Consider the following 24058-nt stretch of genomic DNA (forward strand, 5'->3'; position numbering starts at 1 on the left):
CAGTATGAAACAGTAAATGGTTTTGTTCTTACTGAAACTTTTCTAAGTATTGGCTCTGCTTTTCTTTCTTTCAATGCCCCTTCCGGTACCAACATCAGGAGACTTGGAGTGCCTTATTCTTCATCAAGATATTCCATACAATATTGCTTCTGACCAAAGAACTTATTACAAAGTAAAAGAAGGGCAGGAATGGGGTTATATAATGCACTAATATTACTATACACTTCTTGGCTCAAAAGTAGCTGCCTTGACCAAAACATAGAATGTCTTCTGGAAGTATTGGATACAGCGCCAGCTGAGTTTGGAGTGCTTTCCAATACCATGTAGTATCAGCTTCTACCAGACACCAATAATTTTTTTTTACCAATAGTTAATTCATTAAACAGATAAATGAACCACTCACTTAATTTTTTCCTGTGTGTGTAACTTTTGGCTTTGTTGGCTGAGAGGTCTTATTTCCATAATGAATATTGTTTTAACAGGAGACATAATTCTTTCACTGAATAGAAGGTAAATCTGGCACCTGGTCATTGTGGACTCCTCATCCCATTGAAACTACAAAGAAGGGGCTGCCGTGATTTCTGGAGTGAGTCATCCTGGTTACCAAAGAGAAGCTGAATTACTGCTCTATAGAAGAGACAGGCAGAGTTATGCCTGAAACTAAGGTTTCCTGAAGTGCCTTTTAGTCCTTTTATCTTCCAAAGTAAAAGTTAGTGGATGTCTAGATAATTCAAACAGACAGAAAGGACTCAGATCCTCAGGAGTAAAGATTTGGCTCATCATTGCTAGGTAAAGGACCATATTATCTGAGATCCTGGCTGAGGGTAAGCAAATGTAGAGTGAGTACCAGACAGTGGAAATTACTTACATGGGAGGAGAGGGAGAGGAGAGAGAGAAAAGGGGGCAGAGAGAGGAGACAGATCTAGAACATAACATATATGTATATACATTGAAATGTTAACCATTTTCCCCTTTTTTAAGGATAAGTAAATGACAGGCTAAATTTACAATTTAACCTTTTGAAGACAAAATATCTGAATGGGCTTGTGACTTAGAATAAAATTCTAAGTGTATAAGCATTAGGGCTATGTGTTCTACATTTTCCCCCAAAATGTAAGATTATCTTTCATTATGCAGAGTAGTTGTTGACAAAGAAAAGCATCACATTATTGTCATTTTTGTTGTATTAAAACTTAAGGTAAGTAAGAAGGATGTATATAGATGAAGAATAGACAAAGGGTTGAATATGTTATTTGCTTACTTTCTCTTATCTTCTTACACACCATTCTTTACTTTTCTCTATAAACTGTGGTGGGAAGACAGGATATTAAATTTTCTTGGCTCCATTTTCAGCAAGCTTCTTAAATTATATCCATAGGAGACACTGGGAAAAGATTATCAAACAGAAAGAAGGGAGGCACTATTACTACATATCTCTTTCTCTTTCTTTATGGTAGTATTTCTGGAAACATGCACTTCTTCAAAGACCATGGTTTCAGTAATAGCGCCCATTCTTTTCATGGTTCTGGCACTAACTCAGGTGGTCCTTCCTTGGTGATACTCCCAGCATTACGGCCTTAGCTCATATGAAACAAACAAAGAAACAAACACACTCTTCCCTTATGGAAACAACTCAACTCTGGAACGAGTAGGCACTTGCTGAAGTTGCTAATCTTTGGTTTACTTAATTCTTTCCCTTTCACTCTTCCTATCTTTCCAGTATCTGTTCAATCAATTTTCTGTATTAAATCTTATTTGTTTGAACTGTCTATAGGAATTTATTTTTTCCTATTTGGACCTGAAATGATATAATTATGAAATACTGTCATTTCCTTGCCTAACACCCATATTTAATTTTTTTTAATATTTTATTTATTTATTTTTAGAGAGAGGGAAAGGGAAGGAGAGAGGAAGAGAAATATCAATATGTGGTTGCCACTCATACACCCCCTACTGGGGACCTGGCCCGCAACCCAGCATGTGCCCTGACTGCAAATTGATCCAGTGACCGTTTGGTTCAAAGTCCTGTGCTCCATTCTCTGAGCTACACCAGCCAGGGCCCTAATACCCATTTAAAAATCAAAGAAAGGTGGACATTTCTTTTATTAGCTCTGTTGAAAAGACACTTATTTCTTGTAAGCCACTGAACACTTCTTTTTTGTCCCCTATGTGCAAATTCCATCGTATGTCAATTCCTAAATCAAACCCTAAATCCAAAGAATGAAATGGACAATGAGGTTAGGCTGGAACTTCTGAACCAATGCCCATGACAAACTCGACAGGAAACCTTTTAGACCAGTCCTAGCTTGGAGCCAGAGGTGAGGCTAACCTCAACCTAAAGCACCTGGGCTGCATGGTGGAGAAGGGTGCACCTGTTGGAATGGGAATAGAGAAGAATGGATAGAGCATAACAATATTCAGTGTGCTCTGTAAGCTCTCGTTACATTATACTGCACCCATTCCTTTACCCGTCCGTTTGCTTCATTAAATCATGAGAACTGTGTTTTTTATCTAAATAAGCAACACTGAGAATTGTGACTGCCGCCTAATAGGCAAATATTAAAAGTTCTTTGACTGGATGAGTGAATCCATGTGCCAAAGCTTTTGGATATTCTTAACAAGGATAATATTAAACCTTTAGTAAGAGCATCATGATAATGCACAATGCAAACAAGCACTTGAACAAAAAAAGTGCTTGTGGAATTAAAGATCTGCGTGTTCAGGGTCCTTAAGGAATCTTTCTAAATCATCAGACCACTTCTTGAAACAAAATATTATAGAAAATGCATATGTGCATGAATTAGTGTGTTTGTATATAGAATAAAGACTGTAGATATATCTCAGAAAGTTCAAATATTCTTTGATGTAGCATTTGATATTTTATGGTTTAAATTCCTAATGTTTATAATATGTTTTGTTGCATATGGTACAAGTTAAAAAAGAAATAAATGTGTTTCAGCCACTGGAGAGCTGAACTAAGAACTGCATGGTTTGACTCATGGGAAGGAGCTCTTTTCCTTCCATCACTGAGGAGGTGGTAGAGAGCTGTGAAGAGCAGTGTGGAACCTGGAGCCAGACTGTGTGAACTGGAATTTATCTCCACAATCTACCAACTCTACCACCCAGTGCAAAAATGATACCCAGAGACTTCAACATAAAGGTGCTTTTTGTGTTATACTCAGGGAAAAGCCCTTTTCAAGAAATTCCTTGTTTCATATTTTCATCTTCAGAATACAGATAATATTAGTGATCTCCTTAAATGTTACTATGTGGAAAGGTGTTAACACAGTCCTTAATGCTAGCAAATGCTCTGCAAGTGGTACTTAATATCATCCATCATCAAATCATACTTGGAAATCAAATTATATTTGGAAATCAAATGTGGTAGAGAGAAGTCAGTCAGAAAATCCTATTCCAGTGTTTTTTCACTGTGACAATCAAGACTGTCTACCAAACATTTCAGGTTTCCTGTCATCCAGGCACATGGGAGTTGTGCATTTCAAAACCCATGGTATTGATGTGGGATTTGTGACCAGATGGGATCCAATTGGTCTGGGATCCTGGGCCAGACCAATTACTTGCTGTCCTGCAGTGATGATGGATTAGATTCTAGGCAGTGGCTGTGCAGTTAGCTTGGGTCTCAGAAAGAGAATGACATAAAACAGAGTTACCACATGACCGTCTCAGATTTGGGGGTTCGTTAAATCACCATAACCTAGCCCATATGATTCAAACAGCAAATCACTATTTCCACAATTCTGAGAAAAAAAAAAGCACATTGGGTCTCAGTTTCTCTATCTTTCAGGTCTGTCTTTCAGAGTAAATACATTTTCCCCAGAATCTTGCAAAAAATTATTGTGGGAATTATTTTTAAAGAATTTAACAACAATGAACTGGGCAGCTGTAATTTTGGTTTGTGAGGTATGGTTTTCTATGCCCTTTCTCAGTGTCTTTTTGGCAATTGTTCCTCTTTCTGCAGAAGGACACAGGATCGAGAATATGGGTGAGAGTATCTATACCATTTCTGTGGTCACAGTAATTGGTTTGTATATGGACGCAAGGCCCCACCAAGGTCAATCAATATTTTTAAAGACTCCTGGATCTAGCTGAGCCTCACTGATACACATTTTACACTCCCTTGATATGGGAGCCAGAATTTCCCTTTTGCTCCAAGTAGTTTAATTTGGATTGCAGTCAAGTGTTATTGAAAGAATTCAGACCGAAACTAGTCCTCAGAGCGGAGTTTAAAAAATGCTGTTCAGGGTACCAGTTGAGAGTAAAATGATACACTTTTAAAATTTATTAAGCAGTAGCCTGAGCTTTCTCTAAGGGAAAATGGGTCTATTAGGAAACCTGAAGATGGGGTGAGATATTTACTATGAGAAGACACATTACCAGCTATTTTTCTTTTTTAACAGAGAATTTGGAAATTAAAGATGATAGAAACAGGTCGAAAGTCATAAAAACATACCAAGGAATAATCTTATTTTAATATCTGATTCATTTATTCATTCATATTACAAACAATATTTAAATTTATTTACGGACCATAGTATGCTGGAAACGTAACAAATACTTCATTCCTGTCTTACACAAAGTTAGGAAGATAGAAAACAAATGCCAGCCTTTTATAGATTGTGAAACTAAGATTCATAAACGTTAAGTAATTTGTCCAATGTCACAAACTAGATAGAATATGGTAACACTGGAGTTTGGACGTACTTATAGGTGCCAGTCAATAAAGTTACTCCTTTTTTGCAGATAAGGTAATTAATACAGATCTCTATATATTGGTTTTATATCACTGCTTTCACAAATTCCCCCATACTTAACAGCCAAAAAGAAAGCCAACTTGTTATTTCACAATTCAGTAGTTCAGAAGTCTTGGGGGTTAGTCTGGTTTCTCTGCTTTGAGTCTCACAAGACCAATATTAAAGTGTTGACAAGTCTAAGTGCCTTTCTGGAGGCTCTAGTGAACAATTCATTCATAGGCTTGTTCAGGTTGTTGGCAGAATTCATTCCTCTGTGGTAGTAGGACTCGGGCCTGTCTTCTTGCTATTTGCCAGTTGCTCCCAGCCTCCAGAAGCTGCCCTCATTCCCTGGTCTATGGCCCCCTTCGAAGCCAGCAGAGCCATGCAAATCATTCTCCTGCTTTTCCATCTGCCTCATCTCTCTGATGAATCTCTTGGCTCTTGCCAAAGACAAATTCTCCACTTTTAAGAGCACATGTGATTACATTGAGCCCATCTAGATAATCCAGGGTAATCTCCCTTTCTCAAAATCTGTAATCCTAATCACAGTTGCAAAGTTCCTTTTTGCCAGGTAGCATAATACATTCACAGGTTCGAGGGAATGAGGCATGGCGATCTTAAGGAGTTCACTATTCAGTTGACCACATTCTATCTGTATAACGTTGCAGTTGAAATGTTTCAAAATGCAAAAGAAAGAAATTTAATACACTTGACCCCTGAAGAACTCACTACGTTTACTTGCAAACATAAAAATCATATATAAATACAAACACACACACATACATACATACATACTATTGTACTACATACACACAATTATCTGAAGGTACAAAGGATAAATATGCTTAAAAGGGAAAATTTGAGTTGATAGAATAAGTAGAAAATAAGAATTATAGAACAAATTACATATATATGTATATATATACGTAATGAGACAAGTACATAAAAACAACAAAAGTGAGTTTTATCAGCTGTTTTTTAGGCAAGTGAGGAAATCTACTGCTAGATTTGTGAGAACAGACTCAATCATGTGGGAAGAAATCCTGAGGTACTATTTATATGTAACAAATACCATAACAAAGTCTGACGTATTTCAAAGGTTCTTAAAATGTGAAATTTATATATTATTTTCTTCATAATTCCAACAATTGGAAGGAACCAAATGTTCTTTAGTAGGTGAATGAGTAAGCAATCTGTGAACATCTAGACAGTGGAATATTATTCAGCACTAAAAAGAAATGAACTATTAAGCCAAGAAAAGATATGGAGGGAACTTTGATGCATGTTACTAGGTGAAAGAAGCCAATATGACAACTGACAGTAACCAGAGGAAAGGAGGAGGCGGGTAATGAGGGAAAGACGGGGAAGGGTCATCAAGGAACATGTATAAAGGACCCATGGACAAAGCCAAAGGGGGGGTTAGGATTGAGGGTGGGAGGTAGGAATTGGTGGGGTGGGGGAATATGGTAGGGAGAAAATGGAGACAACTGTACTTGAATAACAAACAATTTTAAAAAGCTGGTATAAAAATACTATGTACTGTGTGATTCCAATTATATGATATTCTATAAAGGGTAAAACTATGAATATAGTAGAAAAATTAGTGGTTGCCAGGGGCTGGAGGAAGAGAAAGTTGAATAAGCAGAGCACATAAGGTTTTAAGGGCAGTGAATCCATTCTGTATGATACTGCAGTGGTGGATATGTGCCTTTTATACATTTGTCAAAACCCACAGAATGTATAAGAATGAACCTTAGTGTAAACTATGGACTTGGAATGATAATGATGTGTCAGTGTAGGTTCATTGGTTTTAACAAAGGTAATGCTGTGGTATAGGATGTCAATAGTGGGGGAGGTTTGGCCTCGGTGGCAGCAGGAGCTACATGGAAACTACTTTCTTCTCAATTGCTGAGAACCTAAAACTGCTGTCAAGTGTAAAGTCTATTTAAAAAATGAATTGCTTGGGAGGGCTTGATAGAGAAATTTCAGGAGCTGACAGACTGAATAAGGGTGCCAGTGTGCAGAGACCTGACATTTAACTGTATAAGCACTAGGAATGATTTTACTGAGGATTGCCAGTATCGGTTGGTGTCTACTTTAAAAATCGGGATGTCATATTACTACAGGTTAAATTGCATTGTAATTACATATTATATATTTTTCATGTGCACACAATAATGTACTTTTAACAATATTCTTTTTGTTTTTCATTTATGTTTGAATAAATCTTTAATACGAGTGAGGGAAGGAGGAGGCTGCTTGTTTTTTTCTGAGGGCTGTATGTGTTTATGTCATTGAAATGAAGGACAACGCTTAAATCAAGAAAACTGAAAACATCCAGACTCGCAAAGCAGTTTCAAAAGTAAAGAAATAAAGATAAAAAATTATCAGCTTGGTTTAGAATGGGGACAAATAAAATAATAGCGTTTCAGTATTCAATGATAAGCACTATTTACACAAGGGTGTTTAGACTGTTATCAAAGAGAAAGAAATATCCCTAAAATAATACTCAATTTGGATGTTTCCATAGGGTATCCAGGGGTTGTAGTTCCCCTTTATTCAATATATAAGAGAGGGTAAATTCTTTGGAGGCAGAGAATAAAAATCTTAGCTGCCATCTGCCTGCTGGTGACTTAAATGCATTGCCTCAGTAGTTTGTTATTACTATCTAATTGACAGAAAACAGTCTGGTGCATTTTGAAAGAAGAGTGAATGAGACCAAGGACTGGAGAAATAAGGGATGACTTTTATGCTGTTATTTTGATTAACTAAAATTTAAAATAGTTGCATGGATAAAGCCTTATATTTTAAAAGTGATAGTTAAAGGTTTTAAAAGTCATTACAAAAGAAAAAGAAAGGAAAGAAATCTTACTTTGACAAGACAGCAATTGGTCTAAATTAGTTTCTTTCTGTTTGCTGCCAATTAAAAATAGTTGTAAATTTAAGCCTAATTTAAAACAATACACAAAGCTATAAATGAATCCCCCCAACATTAAAGAGATGAACTTGTCTGATAACTCTTTGGCCTGTGGCTTTTAGTTTATCCCTTACAACCTGACTAGAGAATGAAAAATCACAGTGACAACAAACAACAACAACAAAAGCTGATCCTTTAGAGCATTCTTCCTCATTTAACTGAGACTACTTTACACTTTCCACATTCTTGGACCATTTAAAATCAGAGGTGTCATCTACCTCCAGGGAGATAATGTGTAGCAGTACTGTAAAGTATCCCTATTTATATTCAAGCACCTGCCTGCCAAAATTAGCCCCCTCTTACCACTTCAGAGCCCTGTGATACATCCCTAAATCTTACCTAATTTTTCTTGAAAGTCTAGGTGAAAAGCCTACTTCCTTCCATCCTACTCCTGGTACGCTGCTTTTTCCTTATGCCACTCTGATCACATCTTCTGGCACACACAAATAATTTGGCGCTCAGCATTTCCTTCTTGAAGCACATCCTGTACGTTCTTTGGCGGCTATCCTGTTTCTATAAGCTGACTAGGGAAAAAGCTTGGTGGGAGGAGCATGCCCTACCGCTGTCCATGGTCCTGAAACATCATTGTGGGCTAAGGAGATTTTTCTTAAGCCAAGTCTGGTGACTCCTATTTTCTCCCAGAAATTTTTAAATTGGTAAAGTGGTGGTGAAAAGGAAAAGCAAGGCACGAAGATACTGGAAGGGAAAGATAGAGGAACGTACAGAGGTAGAATTCTCATGATATTGCCGGGAGAAAATAAGACACTTGGGTTTGACGTAATTTCAAACAATTGCAGATACCAGCTTGAGAACCAGAGGGGGATATAACATAGGTGACACAGCCAATGAAGAAGGAGTGTAAAAAAATGTGTGCATTAAGTGATATAGAGCCGTACAAGTGTAGGCATGAGAAAACCCAATGATGTTGTTGGTGGGCAAGGAGACCAGACAGGCAGCATGCTGTGAGCGCAGCATCACTTGTGCCAAATGAAACTGACATAGGTTTTGTCTTCATTTTCCTCTCTCGATTAAAAAAAGTCATTTGGAACTGTAGCAGAACAAAGGTGACTGTAACTTATGCTCCGGAATGAATGTAGCTGTGCACCGCTTCGGGTCTAGCGTTTCTGTAAGTTACATTTCACTACCATCAAGCCCCAGTTGATGGTAGTGGGCAAAGCATAGATACTCCCTGAGATCTCTATGTTAGCTCCCCCAAGTAAAATGTATTCTCCAAGGACAAACACGAAATATTAAACATGTTTGGATATCTCAAAATGCAAAAGTAGAGTACCTGGTACAAATTAGAGGCTCAATAATAGTCTTGCAATCAATAAAATAATCATAATGTCTTCCACAGAGACAGAACTCAACAAAGGCTTCTTAAATGAGTAAATGCCCCGTTTGTTATAAAACTCCCATCCTCTTTAGGTCCTTTTAAAGCCCAGTCCTCCTTCCCTCCGGATTTCAAGTCCAAACAAACCCGCCTCCTGCGTCAGTCACTACCTCTGCTGCACTGGGGCCCTGCCCTCCTGCCACGTGCCCGAGCTCTTTCCACCCTTTACTCCGACTCTGCAAACCCAGTCCCTTTCCCCCCTGCAGGATCTCTCCCGCGCTGGGTCTCTGTCCCGCACCTCCTGGTTCCCAGCAACTCAGTTCCGGGTCCCCGCCCTCAGGGTAACGCGGTTGTCATGGACACGGCACCTGCGCCCTTCAGCAATGCCCCTTGGCCACTGTCCCCTTCCCCCCCCAACCTGCAGCGCGAACCTGACCGCGCCTCTCTAGCTCCGCCCTCGCCCCGCCCCACCCGCTCCGCGCCCCCTAGGCTGCGCGCTCTCGCCACTTGCCTACCCTGTGCTTCCCCGAGTCCCGCGGAGCCGTGGGGGCGCGCGAGCAAGCGGCTGCGCCTGCGCACTGGCTGCCTCCCCTAGCGGCGATCCGGGCCGCTGCCGCTCGCGCTCCGGCAGGACGCGGAGTGGGAGGGGGAGGGGGAGAGGCATCGCTTCCAGCCTCGAGTGAGGCGGAGACCCGGGCTGGCGGGCGGAGCAGGAGGCACCGCACCTCGGCCAGAGGCGGCTGCAGCAGCTGCTGCTCTTGTCCCCGCTGCCGCCTTTCCAGCCCTTCTGTGATTACCCCTCCAGCTGCTAGGCATCGGCGAGAAAGAGAAGGAGGCGAGAAACTCCCACCGACATACAGAGGTGAGTCCCGAGCAGAGCATCCTCCATCCTTGCCTGCCTCCCTCCCTCCCTGACTCCCTCCCATCCCCTCCCCTCCCTCCCGGCTCTCCAACCCTCCCGCCCTCATCTTTCCCAACATCCCTCTCTCCTCTCCCCTCCTTTCTCCCTTCCAGCCTTTCTTTCAATCCTTTCTTCCTCTCTCCCAGCCCCACTTCCTTCCAACCCTTTCTTCCCTGTCTTCCTTTCAGCCGCTCTCCCTAGAGCGCAGCTCTGCATCCTTTTCCTCTTGTCTTCATCTCTTTTCCCTCCTTTCTTCACCCCTTCCCTGGTGGCAGATCCCTTGCCTGCTAAACTGTCCGGATTCAGGGGCTTCCAGAAAATTGGACACATATACTGGGAGACACTCTTGCACAGCGGATGCCTTGCATATGCCTATGTTATTTGGATTAAGGGTCAAGTTGGAGAGAGTACCAGGAACTGTAAGGAGAAGAGGCTCGAGGAAAAATCTATGGATTTGTGCTGTGTTAGTGGGGGTGGGGAGGGTTGTCACTTTGACATGTGGCCAACAAACCCCTCTACCCCACTGTAGCATTTTCTTTTTTTCTCCTGGGACTGACATATTCCCAGTGTGTGTCTCACTAATTTAAAATCCAGCTTTCACTGCTTCGATTGTCCCTGTGAGAAGCCACGAGGAAAGAAGACAAGAGAACAAGAGAGAAAGAGGGGAGGGGAGAGGAAGGGTGGTGGCAGTGGACGCTTGTGTCCTTTTCCCTAGGCCTCTTTGAATTAATATTTTCAAACCACCCGCCTAACATTGGGCTTGGAATTGAACCTGTGTGTCTTTAGTCCTGCCTCTGTCTACTTCAAAGGCAGAAACTCTCTAAACTTTAATGCGTTCACCCACATCATTATTTATGGAATGTTTTCATCAGCACACAAAACACTAAGGTAGACTGATTTGGGAAAATAGGGAGCAGAAGGGCGGAAGAGATGCACTTTGTTCATTATGGGTTTATTTCTAAAGGAAGGCAATAGATAGGCAGTTTTTGGAGTAATGAGGTTATACTCTGCAGGCTTATACATATTACCATTTTGGTAGCATTAGCTGCATTATAGCCTTTAGCAGATGACCTTACACCCTCTCATCCACCATACATGAATTGTGCAGGTGTTTGAAGAGAACCATGCTTTGTGATTCTCTTTGTGGTTTACATTGATGGCAAAGTTGAATTAGCTTTGAGATCATTATTAACAATTTAAAATTTCACTTGTTTTTGCATCACTTATTTTCACCAAATGATATATTTTACTTTGCTTTCTTTAGCTTACACTCCAATCCCTTCTGTTATGTATGTTAATAGTAATTTGGTAGTTTTCCTTTTTGCAAGCATTGCTGCTGAAAAGTTTATTTATATTTGGCGGGACTGCCATGCCTCAGAATGTTTAGTGTATTCATCAGTCAGAAAGGTCAACAGACAGTATAAATACAAATAAAATGGAGTCTTTAGAAGCCTGTATTTTGCCCTATTGTCTCCTTAAAAATAATCTTAATATCTGTAAAATAGTTGTGTTTTGTTGTTTAATGGTTGTGTGGGTAGGGACTGAAATTAACAGTGGTTTCAATGAAGCTGCCGGTAAAAAAAAAAAAAAAACGTTCTGTGGAGCAAATTATTGATTTTTCTTTTTCTTTAAATTACGATATACCAGTGGGGCAATAAACCCTTTTGCATTTTATGAGAATATGAAGCAGGAGTTGAGATGAAGAGAATTACCTTTCAAAGTGATTGAGTGCTAATTTGATCAGGAGCTGTTACAGTTAATCATCTGAATCAGTTTTTAGGAAGTGTGTGATATTAGGAATGATGGGCCCACCCCCTGCCCCAACTCCCCTTGGTAGGAATGCAATTCTGTTAATGGCTTGGCTGACTTCGAAGCTATTGTGGTAGAAGTTTAGTTCAATTATGACTGCTAGCAACATCTTGATACAGAATTGCAGTCAACCCTGTCTGTATTTGAATGGTTACATTACTTAATTAATGGACACAGTTGTAGATGAGAGTGTGCTATTGTGGTTGTTGATGGTGTTCTTTTTTCTGGAATGCCATGAAGCTAGTAGAAACTTTGATAGTGATTATGTATGAAATTAATAAGTTAGTCCTATCCTAATATACTTTCAGATGACTTTTCCCTTCCAATATTTCCACTGCTCTTTGTGGGGTATCATAGATGTGAATGTGGGCAGGAGCCAGCTCCCCTGTCAGCCTGCTCGTTTTTTTTATTGCAGTTTGCTATACAGAGCAATGTGGGTGTGCGTGCCTCAGTTTTTAATACTGTGCTTACTAAGAAAAGGAAGGTACCTTTATTTGTAAACATCCATCCACTTATTGAAAACAAAATATACAAGGTTATTAAATAAAGTACTTGTCTCCATCATGATTTTGAGAAAGACTTGAGTAAAATTAATAAAATATGAAACAAGAGAGGAGCTAATGTCTTACAGAAGTAGCCTGCTACTCTGTCTATATTCCAGTTTACAGATAAAGAACAACTTCTGATGAATTTCATTTCTACAGGTTCCTGCCTTTAGTTTAATGGAACTTTAAGACTGTATAGCACAAATAAAACCCAACAAAACATTGTTTGCACCCCATAGGAAATATTCTGGAACATTCTTTGTGCTTCCTTCTCTCAGAACTCTTAAAACCTGTCTAACCCTATGCTGAGTGGAATGAAGTATTCGAAAGAAGTAAAAGACACTCTCTTTCTTAGCTTACATTCTGGTTGAGGAAAACAGGTATTTGCGTGAGGTCGTATTTCACAGTAGCAAAGAATAAGATCTTTGGAGAGAGCTTTAGGTTTAAGTACATGCTCTGCTTAAATAGTAGAGCATTGTGCCCTTGTATATTATTTAATTTTTTCTTATCTACAAAATGGGAATTATGGTAGCATCTGATTCATGTGATTGCCTTGAGGGTTATATGTGGTAAGCACAGTATTTGGTACAAATGAAGCATGTGTTAAGTAAGCATGATTATAATTATATTTAGGAGAAATGCTTTAAAAACAATCCAGGACCGTATCTGATTATGTGCTGGAAAGAAAGGAAGACCAAGTGTTAGAGGAGTTCTGAAGAGGATCGATGTTTCTGTAGCCAGGGAAAGGTTAAGAATTGATGTTTCTGTAGCCAGGGAAAGGTTAAGCTTGGACAGAGACTCCTGGGGAGAATTTCATGCAGAGTGGGTACCACAGCTGGCAAAGCAGAGAGGGAAGAAGCCTGGGGTGTGGGGAAGACTATTACTGAAATTTTTGACATCCTGGTGAGTGTATTAAAAGGTATTAGATGTATACAGTCAGAGGGATTCCACTGTTAGTTGGGCTAAGACAACTTCTTGTGCAAGGTGCATTTTATGACAGAATGAATGTGCAGCTACCCAAAGAAGCTTGTTTTTTTATCTTACCCAAAGCTCCATCCCAAGACACAGAGGAATCCAAGGTTTGTGTCAAAGGGAGAACCCAGATTATTGCTTTTACCCTTTTATTTAACTTTAAGACATAAAGACAACTTGACCTTTTTAAACAACAAAGATTTAACATTATGAACATTATGATAAATATGATTATCACAACGGTGTCTTATTTTGTCTTAACCCATGAATATTTCAGGGCTGTGTCTTGGAGAATAATAACTAGGATTATTTTATGTTGACATATATGAAGCTATTGTTTGTTAGGGTAATTGTATTTTTAAGAACTTTATGTTCACTTTGTTGTTGACTTTGCTTAACACCACAGCCTGTTTTGGGGGTTTTTTTTGGAGGTGGGTATTCAAGGTCGTTAAAGATTCCAAGTGGGTTATGTGCTTTCAAGTGTTTTACTGGGAGATGAGGTAGGATGAAGATAGAGTATCTATCTGGGAGTGTGACTGAGCAAGTTGAATATCTTCTTAGTGTGGGGTGGCAGTTGCTCACTGGCTAAGGCTGTTGGTAAACCTTTATTCTTGGTTGCTGTTCATTAACTGTTGTGAAATAGACATCCATGAAATATTTATCCATCAGTATAAGTGATATAATTAAGTTATTTTATTTAAAAAAGGATTTCTAGAAAATTCTACCTGCAAGTAACAAATGTCATTGTTTACAGTGCTCATGTTTAACCCACTTTTAATAGACGCAATTTCACTGCTTTCTCCAACATGGTGCTTTTGTTATATTTACTATTTTGTAGTTTTAATAATACGCAAAATTGGCTTCCTGAATTTTATCTTAAGATACATAGAACCTGCATGGATATGGAGAAGCCAGCAGTGTAACAGTACATAAACTGGAGCATCTTATTTTATACTTTGATATTTTATCAATAGTTTGATGTTTTAAAGATTCAGCAGGTCTAAATAAAACATTTTCAAATGTATTACCTCTAGTCAATTTCATATTAAAACACCAGTCTTTTTTTGACAAATTTTACTTTTAGACAGTTTCATTTTCCTCATAAGTGAATTTAACTTGCATATGAGTTCTAACTCAACCACAAATATGTATTCTATAACTCTTTGAAATTATTACTTATAACACATTATAAAAAACATATAGTGATAGTCTGACTTTATAAAACTTACTTTTGTGGGACTTTTATGTCTTATTTTTAAAGGCTACCTGTGTGTGTAACTCATGGACTGTTATTTTTCAGCTGTGACGACAAGATGCATTAATAAGAGTGAAATTAGTTGTGAACAGAAAATGGTGGCCACATAGAAAAGTGGAGTAAGGATAAGATGGAATGAGCTCAGTTTGTTTCACCTCGAGCTGAAAATTTGTAGCTGCCTGTTTAATGAGGGGTTTTCTGTATCTTTGCTCTCCCGGGGACACAATCCTTGTTGTAGTTGTTTTAAAGCATCCACATGTATAGACATATATGTGTATCCATGTGCATGGTTTTTTAGTTGACACTCTTGAAAACTAAATCACAGATGAAAAACATATATGTAAAACCAGGCACTGGTTTTTCAGTATCTTGCTGTTTTTTTCATTATCTTGCTATTTTGTTTGCTTGGATTTGGGGGAGGAACCAGGTAATACAACACTTGTGGGTGTTTCCTGTTTGGGACGGAGGTCCAGAGGGGCCAGTACCCTAACTTACTCCATTGTTCCTGCCTTAAATAAATAGACATGCGATTGAGGTTTGGGTAAAATAAATTATTTAACTTTATCAGATCCCAAGGGCCACAGAAACATAAATGGGACACTTTTGATATGTTCATGTTTTGTAAATTGGGCCAATGTTGTTTATTCCATGTCTGCAGTAAATCCAAAATCTGTTTTTTCATGATCCCTTGGCATTTCACAACCAAAGCCATGAACTCTTTTTTTTTTAAAGATTTTATTTATTTATCTTTAGATGGGAAGGGAAGGAGAGAGGGAGAGAAACAACAATGTGTGGTTGCCTTTTGTGCGTCCCCTGCTGGGAACTGGCCTGCAGGGAACTGGCCTGCAACCCAGGCATGTGCCCTGACTGGGAATCGATCCGCGATCATCTGAGTCGCAGTCCCGCGCTCAATCCACTGAGCTACACCAGCCAGGGCTCAAAGCCATGAACTCTTGATGGAGACATGTCTGCTCTCTCACAATCTACACAGAAACGACAATGACCCTCCGTAAATGACAAAAGGGTCTGATGTTCTCATCTGATTTTATTGAGATGAGGCAGTATTTTGTTGGGAAGCCAGTCATCCAAGTGTATCTTAAATTCACAGGGCCTGAAGTAGTTGGTAAATATCATTAATCCTAGTTCTAGGAAGGGGAAGCTCACAGTTCTTGAAAGTGTACTATGGCTCTTCATTTAGTCTTCAGGCATTGATACCTACTGGAGTTATTTTACAAAATACTTCTTTTTACCTCTTAAATATGCAGAAATGGCATAGAGAGATCTGTATAGAACTCATCAGGCCCTGGCTAGTGTGGCTTAGTGGAATGAGTGCAGGCTTGTGAACTGAAAGGTCTCTGGTTTGATTCCCAGTCTGGGCACATGTCTGTGTTGTGGGCCAGGCCGCTGATTGGGGGTGTGTGAGAGGCAGCTGGTTGTTGTGTCTCTCACACACCGATGTTTCTCTCCCTCTCTGTCTCCCACCCTTCTCTTCTCTGTAAAAATAAAGAAATAAAATTTTTTTAAAAAAGAACTCGTTGGAAAAAAGTCTGCATTTAAATTTATCTCTCTATTCAAGTATCTGTTCTGTGTGTTTTAAAAATCATATAACCTAGCATGAATTCATTCAACAGGAATTTTTAAAATCCAAGCTCTGTGCAGAGCATTGGGCTAGAGATTATAATTTTATAAGAGCAAGCAATGAGGAATCAAGACACCTGTGTTCTTCCTCTAGGTTTTCAACCAACTGATTAGTTATATGACTGGACAAGCCTCAAACTCTCTGGAGCTCAGTAATGCTTATTTTAAGTGACTTGAACTAGATGATCTATAGAGTATCTTTTAGCTATAAAATTCTGTAATTCCACATGTAATTTTTTGTAAGAACTTTGTGGTGTAATGACTTATTTCTTATTATTTCCCATTGTTTTTTTCTTTTGAAACATAAACTGCTTGTACATGAGAAAACCCTTCATCTTCAGTGCCACATGCCTTCCGGTTTTCAAGAAAATGTCAAATTGAGCTTCACAGAGCCTCTGGACCAAGTGAGAAATAAGAAACATTTCCCTTTCTTACCTCCCCATCCTTCCTTCTTTTTCCTTTTTCAAATTCTTCCTGAACTGAAGGTACAAGTCATTTTCTACCTTCATGTGGGAACTAGCCTAAAGTACAGTTGGCTTGTTTGAGTGATGTCACTGTCTTGGAAAGACTAAATGGCATCTATCCATTTAGAATAAGATATTTATTTAATAAATTATATATACTCTAAGGTTAATATATTTTTTAAAGATTTTATTTATTTATCTTTAGAGAGGAAGGGAAGGAGAAAGGGAGAGAAATATCAATGTATGGTTGCCTCTCTGAGTCCCCTGCTGGAAACTGGCCTGCAACCCAGGCATGTGCCCTGACTGGGAATTGAACCGCAATCGTCTGGTTCACAGGCCCGCGCTCAGTCCACTGAGCTATGCCAGCCAGGGCTCTAAGGTTAATATTTATGTTTTGCTTATCTCTTAATCCTATCCTATAGGACTATGTGGTTGTGAGTCTTTCTACCAATCCAGCTCCAAATTCCCATTAAAATTTTTGTCATCAAATTTGCTGATGTATGTTTTACGTATCATGAAGCACACCCATTTCACATACTATTGTGTGTTGACAAATATACCTGTGTAATCACCACTGCAGTTTAGATATAAAATATTTCCATTGCCCCCCAAATTTCTCTTCTGCTTGGTTTGCTTTTCATTTCTATACATTAGGTTTTCCAGTTCTGGAAATGGATAGAGATGGAATCATATAATATGTATTCATTTTTGTCCCCTTCTTTCTTCGAGCATGTTTTTGAGATTTGTAAATGATTCTGAGTATATAAACTTTGAGAAGAAAATACAGGAAAAATCTTCATGATTCAGGGTCAGAAAAAGATGTCTTAGCATACAAAAGACTCTAATCATAAAATTATAAGAAAAGGATAAATTAAACTTTATCAAAATTAAAAAAACATGAAAAGACACCTGATTTGCTGGACCTGTGTATCTATCTCTGTATATGTGCCAAAGGACTATTCTAGTTGTGTGTAGCACTCTTTTTTTTAACTTTTATTTATTTATCTTTAGAGGGGAAGAGAAGGAGAGAGGGAGAGAAATATCAATGTATGGTTGCCTCTCATGCATCCCCTGCTGGGAACTGGCCTGCAACCCACGCATGTGCCCTGACTCGGAATCAAACCGCCATCCTCTGGTTCGAAGGCCCGCACTCAATCCACTGAGCTACACCTACATACAGCTACAGGGCTGTATGTAGCACTCTTGTATCTCAGTAAGAACGCAAACGATCCAACTAAAAATGAACAAAATATCTGAAAAGATATTTTACACAAGAAGATGTACAAATGACCAATGAACATATGAAAAGACAAAATCTCCATTATTCACCCAAATAATGAAATTAAAAACCAGTGTATGATACCACTGTACAAACACTAGAATGACTGCATTTAAATAGACTGACAATATTGAGTTTTCGAGAGGATGTAAAGTAACAGAAGCACTCACAATTTGCTGGTCGGAACGTAACACCTTACGAAATACTTTGGCAGCCTCCCTGAGTGCTAAGCATACTCTTACCATACAACCCCCCAATTCCACTCCCAGGTGAAGTTAAAACATATGCACAAAGACTTTTACATGAAAGTTAATATCAGTTTTACTCATATTAGCTTCAAACTAAAACCAATCCAGACTTCCACCAGATTCCCATTTTAAAGTTGTTTGAAACAGAAAACAAAGCTGCCGCTATGGTTTTTTTTAATGCTGCTATATTTTTTAAGAGATGTGCTGTTTACTCTGTGTAACCTGGCAGCAGAGGAAAGGGAATACATTTAAAACTATTTGTAAACATAACAAGAAATCCAGAGGTAGGTGGCTCTAGGCGTCAGACTTAGGCATAGCTTCCCCCCTCTGCCCATCTCTGTACTCTATGCCCTCTGTGTCCAGACCTCAAACTCAGCCAGGGTGTGATGGCTGCTCTTCTAAGTATATCACACAGCATCAATGTCTCCCATGAAAATGAGGCAACTTTTGACAAAAGCTTCCTAACCTCTAATCTCACTCGCCAGCACCAGATCACATAGCCATCTGTCGTCCAGTCAGTGGCAAGGGGGAAGAGGACACCATGAACAGTAGGCTTAGACTAACCAGGGTCCCCCTGCCCGGGGCTGGGTCTGGGGTCTGGGTCTGGGTCTGGGTCTGGGGTCTGGGGGTCTGGGTGAGCTTTTCCTGAGGCACATGTTTGTGTGGAGGAAGTGAAGGGGAAAAACAAGTTGATGGCAGTTCTGTTAAGAAAAAGGGAGGGGTAGGAAGGTTGGATAAGCAAACAGCAGTATTTGTTATAAATTGATTTAGAAACATTCCTGATGTTCTCAGACCTGGGGCAAAGAAGTTGAAGTAGAAAGCTAGGTTTGTAGGAAAAAGGAACAAAGATATCTAGTTCATAGCATGAACTGGAAGGGGAGGGAGTCTAGATCCAAGGGAGTAATTCAAAGTGGGCAAGCATACAAATAATGACAAGCCGAGCTGGGGACATGGGGGCCTTGGAGTTGGGACAGGAGGCAGAAGTCCCTGCTGGCAATAGTCTGGAATCCAGGCAGGAAAACTCAATTGCAGTTTGCCCATCTGTGAAATCAGGACCTCAGGCAAGAAGATTTTCTTTCATGTTTTGCTTGTTAAGGCAGAAACTAAAACAGTAATTATTCTCCTTTTTTAAGGTGTTCTCAACCACTTTAGATTCTAACTTTGTCAAGGATAGGAGCCATACCTTGTTTTTTTCCCTAACATTTCTGTTATAATTTGTTACAATTCTGGGTCCACATTACTTCCTTAATAAGTGGTAACTAATTGAATTAAATCTCTGAACTCATTCTATCTTTGAACAAACACTGCAGATTTCTGGTTAAACAAGTTATTTTTTTATTTTAAATATTTATTTATTTATTTTTAGAGAGAGGGGAAGGGAAGGAGAAAGAGTGGGAGAGAAACATCAATATGTGGTTGCCTCTCATTCCCTGTTGGGGACCTGGGCTGCAACCCAGGCATGTGCCCTGACTGGGAATCGAACCGGTGACCCTTTGCTTCACAAGCCTGTGCTCAATCCACTGAGCTGCATCAGCCAGGGCTGGTTAAACAAGTTATTAAAACCACTGTTTTGGGAACACAGCCCTGGATCTTTATATGAGTAAGATATAGTAGTTCTTGGCCTCAAGAATTAACAATCTAATAGACTGAAAAGTACCTGAACAGTTTAATACCAGAAAGAACCTGGTAACTCCACAGTGGCATGGGTCTAAAGCCCAGTCAGACATAGAACCAGAAGCATTGCTGTAGTAATGGTTGGGAGAGAGATGGAGGAAGCGATGACTTTGTGTTAGTACCTTTTAATTCAGCCCAGCCTTGGTCTGGGAACTGGGACCGGGTGGAGCCAGCAGGACCGTGGGATTAATGAGCTCCGCAGTGGGAGGAACGAATGCCGAGCACTGAAGCTGGGGCTCTGCTAACTGCACGGGAGACAGCCGAAAAGTGGGACTGGAGTGAACGGAGAGGCTGGGAATCAGGAAATGTTTGGACACTAGCTGCATAGGGGTATCTCAGAATGCAGTAATGGAAGATGCATTGTTTCAAAAAGAACACATTTTTTTGAACTTGCATCGATACATGTCCATTGTAGAACATATAGACAATAACAAGGAAAAGACATTGGAGAATAAAAATTACTGAAGTCCAACTCTCCAGTGAACACTCGGTGAATTTCTAGTTATTTGTTTTTGTTTTTTCCCCTATGAGTATATCTGAGTTTGTTGTGTCAAAATCTTTTTAAAGCAAAGCTGAGATCATAGGTGTGTGTGTGTGTGTATGTGTGTATGGGTTCTATTTTTTTAAAATAAACATATTGAGCATTTCCTAGGATAATAAAAGTCTTCCACATTAATTTCTGTGTAACACTGCATTGATTGGGATGTAAGTGTCCAGTTTTTGGCTACCTACAGAGACAAAATATCTGTGTTATCTGCCTTCCAATATGGGCTGTTTTGTGGGCAGGAGGTTAACTTTGGGAGCCCCAGGAGAGTTCCTCAAAGGGATAGGGGGTCAGTGTCTATATATTGAGACTTTTTTGTATTTATTTAAATGGTAACATGGTGTTCTCTACCTCATTTTTGCTTCATATGTAGCTTAGCTGATTTTTTTACCTGCTGCCTTTTATTTTGTAGTGTGATTGTGTTATAATTTATTTAATCCTTATGTTTTCATAGACATTAACTTCCTGATATTTTTCTATTTTAAACAGTGCTGTGGTAAATATCCATATGTCATAGATTTTTTGAAGTGTAGACTGATAATTTTTGAGTCATAAGGTATATGCATTTTAGATTTTAATCATTGACGCCCAATAGCTTTTCGAAATAATGGTAATAATTTACATTATACCAGTAGATCTGGAAGTACCTACTTCCTTACCCTTTTACCAAGACACAATTAATTTCAACTTAAAGAAGTTTACCAATGAAGAGGTAAGAGTGGTATCTCTTTGTTACATGAATTTGTTTCTCTGATTTGTAGAGAGGTTGATTCTCATTTTCTTTTATTTTTTTCTAATGGCCTAATATTTTGTGTGTGATGTGACGAGTGTGGTAATATGTTTACCTAGGTTTTTCAACTGGATTATTTATCTTACTATAGTTTATAGGACTTATTTTTATTCTCTGGATATAAAGACTTTTGTAGTTGTTTCTGAAGTAATGATCTACTAAACTTACAGTATGTTGTGATGCCCGGTGATGGTTTTTCCCCCCCGAAGTTTCTTGTCCCTTTTGTGCCTTCTCTTTGGAAGTATATGATAATTAGGTTTGCAAATTTCAAAAATCACACCCTTGGTATTTTAACTGATACTATATTTAATTAAAGATAATTTGAGGGAGAAGTAACAACTTTCTAATTTGTAGTCATTTTACATGTTGGTATTTTTTTTTCTATGAAGAAAAAATGTATGATACTGAAGAACATAAAAACAAATGACATTTATTAAGAAGAGACAGTTCATGGTTCACATATATATGTGTATATATATATACACACACACACACACACATATATACACATATGCATGAACATGGTAAAATGTTACTCATATTTTTCTTCAAAATTTGAATTAAATCATTTTTCTTTTATCTTAGATTTAGTATGAATAATTTCTCATATGTGAAGTATATTGTACTGTGGTCTAAAACTTTTTTGTTTTACAAGTTATTCTCAGTATTTGTCTCTTCCTTAGTATCCCAAATATTACTGTATTAATACCAGTGGCAGTATATTTGTGAACTGTTCTCTTTGGGATAAGCAGTGTATATCTGGATTTCTTACACTAACTTCCAAGTATTTACTTAGCCCTTTTCTGGGCCTTTCTGTGTATTTTTAAAGTGGTTTCAGTGGCATGGCCGTGTCTTTTCTAGAGCTTGAACTGAGCTGAGTGAACAGGGTTCCAGTGGTGGTGATAACATACTTACAATATGCATGATGTTAAACTTTCAAAAGTTTATCTAAATGACTTTATTCCTTGGCTCTCTGATACTGCAAGTATTATTTTGTCATATTTTCATACTGTGGCTGTTATGCTGAATACCATCTTCATCCTACATTCAGCATTGCTTTTTAAGAAATGTTTAAAGACCAAGACTGCACACCACTAAGAAGCTTTGAAAGCATCCCGTTCTGGCCTGGAACTTAGTTTCTGGGGACTAGATCTTTTTCACACTTCAGGGGAAAACTAACTTTGTTATTATTTTCATGGTCTCCTTTTATCATAGAAAATGGTTCCTTTGAAAATCTTTCCATGACTCTGCCCATTAAGAAAATGGCAAATTGCCTTGAACTACCTGTAATTATTCATCTGATCTAGGCTTTATGCATGCATATCAGTATTGATTTATCATTAATGATCCCACCACATCAAAACCCTGTGATCCATAATCAGATATCATAGATGATTCAAATTTGCTATTGAAAGCAGGGGTTTTCTTTATAGAGTATTGAATATGGATGTAAAAATAGCAAGTGGCAAGTCATAGAATTTTAAGGTATTTTTTATTAGTGCTGAATCAGTAAATCTACTTTTTGAAAATGTGGTTAACTTTATATTAGTTCTGTCTTTCCATAAAGAATTATGCAAATAAGTAAGTTACAGAGATACTAATATACTAAGTTTGAACACAGATTTCAATGAGCAGCATATAGCTATTTTTTGTTCTAGCATGTTTAAATAATTTTAGATCAATTTTTTCTGATAAAATTATCTTGACACTTGGCTGCCTTGGGCAAGAATTTCATTTGCTCTTGTTGTGATGAGTAGCTGATCTCTTAAATCCAGGTGTGTTACATTTTGTGGTTGTTCGTCTTAACTTACTGTTGCAGAATTGTCTCCAACTGAAACCAGTTAATGTATAAATATTCCTTTTCAATAGTTTATTTTAAATGTTTTATTTAAAATTATAGGTATGTGACATTATAAAAAGTTTTCTCAGGTGGAATGTTAACTTTAAACAGATTTTCTTTCTATCCTTATTATAAGTATTAAGCGACATATACTGTTAGTATTTTGCCTTTCGTTCAAAAAAGTACAGATATTTACTAATATATAAATATTAGAAACTTGTGTACTGAAAATTTCAAAACATCATGGAGAGAAATGGAAAGACCCAAATGAATGGGATGACATCAGTGTGCACAGATGGGAAGACTTAATGTTGTTAGATGGTAGCATTCCCCAAATTCATCTGCAGATTCAGTGCTGTTACCACCAAAACCCCAGCTGCCATTTTTGCTGATGTTGACAAGCTGGTCCTCACATTCATATGGGAAGCAAGAATAGCCAAACCAGCTTTAAAAAAATGAAGGATTCACACTTCTCAGTTTCAAAATTTACTACAAAACTACAGTAATGAAGACCGTGCGGTACAGACATGAATGTACACATGTAGATCTGTGTGATGGGATGGAGCATCTGTAAACAAACCTGTATGTTTATGGCCAGTTTCCCTCCGCACCCTGGCCTCTGCCAGCCAGCAAGTATGACAAGATGATTTAATGGGAAAAAAGTAGTCTTTTCAACAAATGGTGCTGTGACAACTTGTATCCCTTCCCTCAGCCTATGCACATAGACCTAAATGTAAGAACTAACTATAAACTTCTGAGAATGAAAATTGATTAAACTTCTCATGACCTGGGATTAAGCCAGTAATTTCTTTGTTGTGACACCAAAAGCAAACACAGCAAAAGAAACAAAACTATAAATTGCACTCCATGAAAATGAAAACCTACTGTGTATCTGTTGGTGATAGAGAGCAGGAAGGGTAAAGGATAAAGAATGGCCACTGGATTTGTTACATAAGAAGTAGAGCCCATGTTGACCTTTGCCAAAGTAGCTTTAGGCCAGTGGGCCCCTCAGAAATGTGAAATAATATTGAATGGAGG

The 24058-nt window shown here is 38.6% G+C and overlaps 1 protein-coding gene across 1 annotated transcript in view; it reads left to right on the forward strand.

Moving 5' to 3' along the window:
- The first annotated feature begins 9653 nt into the window (after positions 1–9653).
- LOC119000346 (catenin alpha-2-like) overlaps positions 9654–24058 on the forward strand; it is an 895408-nt gene continuing 881003 nt past the window's right edge. The window contains exon 1 of the mRNA XM_037065306.1: positions 9654–9923. The gene's annotated coding sequence lies outside the window, so the exon portion shown is untranslated. The remainder of the gene's footprint in view (positions 9924–24058) is intronic.

Source organism: Sturnira hondurensis, unplaced genomic scaffold, assembly GCF_014824575.4.
Source record: "Sturnira hondurensis isolate 20B ecotype Veracruz unplaced genomic scaffold, ASM1482457v3 Scaffold0015596, whole genome shotgun sequence".
NCBI classification, from domain to species: domain Eukaryota; kingdom Metazoa; phylum Chordata; class Mammalia; order Chiroptera; family Phyllostomidae; genus Sturnira; species Sturnira hondurensis.